At 35.8% G+C, this 4,291-nt stretch overlaps 1 non-coding gene across 1 annotated transcript; it reads right to left on the bottom strand.

Moving 5' to 3' along the window:
- Positions 1–897: 897 nt before the first annotated feature.
- LOC126954133 (small nucleolar RNA U3) lies at positions 898–1,107 on the bottom strand. The gene has a single exon (XR_007725562.1). It is a non-coding gene; the product is annotated as a small nucleolar RNA U3 (small nucleolar RNA).
- Positions 1,108–4,291: the final 3,184 nt, after the last annotated feature.

The raw sequence follows: 4,291 nt of genomic DNA, 5'->3' as shown, positions 1-4,291 counted from the left end.
ATAAGTTTTCATAAGCCAGACTTGTATATCAAAACATTTCATCAACATTTCTTCCCAGAAATCCTAACAGATTTCAATGATAACATGCTATCGTGTTCAAAAACAAAGTTTTGACTTTCCTCTACACTCTTCTCAGTCTTCTTAATTTCAGAAGATAGTAATTTTCAGGTCCCAAATCCTGAAGTCTTTTTAAGTTCCCTCTATTCTTTATACCCCACACCCAATTAATCAGCAACACCTGTTGGCTCAACCTTCAAAATGATGCCAATAGCAGCCACTTCCCTTTGTCTCCAGTGTTTATGCTCTGGTCTATCCATCGTCTTTAGACTTCACTATTTCCATAGTATACTGGTATGGTAGAATTGCATTCTTCCAAAAAGATACATGGAAGCCCCAATCCCTAGTGTCTCAGAATGTGATCTTATTCAGAAATTGTGTCTTTGCAGTCAAATTAGGATGAAGTCATTTGGGTAGGCTCTAGTCCAATATGACTGGTGTCCGTATAAAAGTGGAAAATTTGGATGCAGAGACAGATGAGCACACAGAGAGAATGCCATGAGGAGATGAAAATAGAAACCAGAGTGATGCATCTATGCCTAAGATTGTCTGTAGATCACCAGAAAACTAGGAGAGAGGCATAGAACAGTCTCCGTCAGAGCCGTCAGAAGGAACTGACTCTACCAACACCTTTGTCTCAGATATCTAGCCTCCAGGAGTTTCAACAACAAATTTCTGTTGTTTAAGCCACTCAGACTGTGGTACGTTTTTACAGAATTCCTAGAAAACTAGTGCATATGTTAAGTGGTCTTTCTGCTTTCCACTCCTCCACTATGGCCTATTCCCCACACAGCAGTTAGAAATATATATATATATACACACACACACATATATATATAAAGGACTGCAGCTCTCCTTTTTATTCTCCCAGTGGGAAAGAAGAACTATCATTAATGGCAAATGGCAGTTGAAGCAACACCAAGAGCTGGCTTCACATTTAGGAAAGAATGCTGCACCTTCTCGTCCTCGTCATGGTTTCTGGTGCTCTGCACATTCAGAGAATCTTCTCTAGGAACAAACTATAGAAATGATCCCTGAAAGTATAGCCTTTAGAAACAAGTATTTTTTTAAAGTGCCGGTAAAATCGTATTGCTCTTTATTAAAACTCCTCCCACAGTCCCCATGTGCTCCTGATCTACAATTCTATTCTTTCTACCATTTCTTCTCTGACCTGTCCCCTAAAATAAGTCTGCTCCAACCAGAGTTCCTGGCGTATAATAAGTGCTTAATTAGTATTTGTGAACTGATAGAATAATTAAATTTTAAATCAGCAAAACTATTTTTGAAGTTTTTTATTTTTTTAAAAAAGATTAATAATGGAGAGAATAAGAACAGGTGCATAAGTGTTGATTAAACCAGAATGACCTTGCAAAATTTCATTCATTCATTCAACACACCTCGTTAATACATGCTGTTAGCCAAGTGCTGTTCTAGGCACTTTACTTTCAAATGTGGAGAGGTCATAGCTCCTATACATCTGGCATAGATGAAGGGGCAACTACAATGCATTAAGGTAAATCTTACCACAGAGGTGAAAACAAAGTTCTATAGTATTACAAATGAGGGAGCAATTACTTCTGTCCAAAGCAGTTATGAGAGGTTTCATAAAAAAGGAGACAGTCAAGCCAGGCAATCTTAGAAGTTTGGTGGTGACGGTAGGAGTGTTAATAGATAGGTGACATATAGGAAGGTGAACATTTCAAGGTGCTGACATAGCATGTGCGAACACATGGCAGAATCATGCATCTAGAAAAGGTGCCATTTGTTAGGCAAAGCTGTATGTCCCTGACTCACTACTTCACTGCTCAGCAGCCAACCAGCTGCAGAATCCTATAGAAACACTGGAATCTCTGAGCTTAAAAATAGGAAATCATAGGCGCCTTCTGCATTTAAGAAAATCCCAGACTCTCTTTATTTAAATGTTCCACAAACCAATGAAACAAGAAGCCAACAAAGTGGGACTGGACTCTAACTTCGCCTTCAGTTTAGCAGCAGAGCTGTATACCCAGCTGGATCCTGCTGCTAGATGATTCTATGTGACTGAATCCTAGCCCACTCTTCCAGCAGGAGACAACCAGGAGTGGAGTCCGGCCTCATCATGAGAGATCTGATATATTTTCATATTTCAGTGTTTTTTCTTCTATTTGTGTAACCCTAAATGTTTTACAGCATTAATATTTTATTGCCACATTTCTTATGTTGCAAGTACATGAGGCAGACATGCAAAGAGAACCCATGTATTTTCGTGGTCTGATTACTACCCATTGTGAGGTTCGGGGTTTTAAAATATCAATTTCTTGCTGATATTTCATGTAATGCTAACTGTCACAACTGCTCTGTGTAGACCAGCAAAATTGGCTTTAATATACTAAAGAAATTAGGGAATTGTATTGTGTCTGGGTTCTAATCCTAGCTCTCTAACTAATCATTGTATGTCATAAAACAAGGCATTTAACTTTTCTCTTAGTACCCACATCTATCTGACAAGCAGCTTGGACTATAACAGTTACTAAGATTCATTATTCCCTGATTCTAGAAAGTAAAAAAAAAAAAAAAAAAAAAAAAAAAAAGGTGAATTGGAAACAGCTTAGAATCACCATCAGTAGTTACTTGAAAGACATTGAGATTTATTTTTTGTTTGTTTTGTTGTTTTCAATATTGACTTTTCAGATGTGTGAATCCTCATGCTTCCTTGATCCATGGGTCTATAACTTAGCAACCAACCAGTTATGTTTTGAATGCTGAATTTAAAGAATTTATTATTTTTCATATAGAGTTAATGGGGTGTGTGTGTGTGTGTGTGTGTGTGTGTGTGTGTGTGTGTTGTATTTCTCCACCTAATCTTCTCAGGCAGGGTTATTTAAATTCCTAGAGGCTGCTTTACAAAAACTCAGAGCAGGTTTGCTCTTTCATCATAAATACTATGTGGTGTGAGCATGACTTAAATGGGTAGTTGGTTTTCATTTCATATCATTGCTACATTTATTTGCTTTTATAGATCTTAGAAACTATTAATAAAAAAATCAGTTGTGGATGCAACACCATTTTTTTCTGTGCCTGCAATGATACGTAATATTGACTCAACAACCTCACTTTTATTTCCTTGATGGAATCTTGTGCCTGTGGATCCCATTTCGATCCCAAAACGTCTTACATCTCAAATGCTGGAGCAAATGTTAGTTCCCTCATAATACTATACTTCTTCACTTCCCTGTGATACATATAGCTACATTCAAGGTTTAGCATAACTTAGGAAATATTTCTGTGGGAAATATGCACAACAGATATTCCTAGCAATATAAAAGCTATTTTAAAAGAGAGATATTGCATAAATCAGAAAAAAAAACAACATTGGGGTAAAAGAATATGTGTAGACAGTCAATTTAAAAAAAATAAACAGACTTTTATTTTTATTAATTTTTTTGGTGTTACCATCTGTCATAATGTATATAGTAGTGATATGCAATTTGTATTTTAGGATATAAGAAGTAATTTCTTTAAAAAAATCAGTGAGTAAAGATTTTAAATGATACTTTTTAAAATCTTGCATAATTAATAAGCTCATAGTAATCAAAGAGAAGTATTTGTTGAGTATATTAAGAAACTAAACTTTAAATAAGGTACTTTGATGATATTTCTGTGTATGTTGTATTCATCTTCACATGATCTGGTAGCCACATTGCTACTAAATTAAAGCCAGTTTACATGATTTTAGGCGATTTATGTGTTTTATTTCCTTTTAAAAAAATCTATACAATTCCATCCTATCCCTTATAATATTAATTTCCTTGGTTTCTATTCATGTTTCAAACACATTTCCAAAATAATATGATTCAGATAAGTATTTAAAGGAAATATATCATCACGTTGAGCCAGGTATTATAGCTATATGTGAAGGGATTAAGCAGCTTAAAATATGTTGTCACAGATCCTGTATTCTCCCCTCCTTCTTGACAGCCAAGGTCATGTTTTCCTGGCTGCAACTATGGGGAATCTTTCCAGGCAGTGTTGTAGACCCAGTCCTGCACACCTTGATTAATGTATCCTTGTCGGGGTAGGGGAGGAGTATCACTTTTGTAATGATGTGTATCTTAAAACACGCAAAATTTTTTATAAATCATGAAAAACAGAGCTGCATTTATTTGCAGCTCCTGATGACAAAAATAACTCTGAGAGCAGGTTATTTTTATTTCCGCTTGGTTGAAAATAAGCAGAAACAAATCTTCGCATAGTT

The sequence above is a fragment of the Macaca thibetana genome, chromosome 4, assembly GCF_024542745.1.
Source record: "Macaca thibetana thibetana isolate TM-01 chromosome 4, ASM2454274v1, whole genome shotgun sequence".
Taxonomy (NCBI): domain Eukaryota; kingdom Metazoa; phylum Chordata; class Mammalia; order Primates; family Cercopithecidae; genus Macaca; species Macaca thibetana.
The sequence above is the reverse complement of the archived record's forward strand: the minus strand, read 5'-3'. Positions and strand labels throughout refer to the sequence as shown.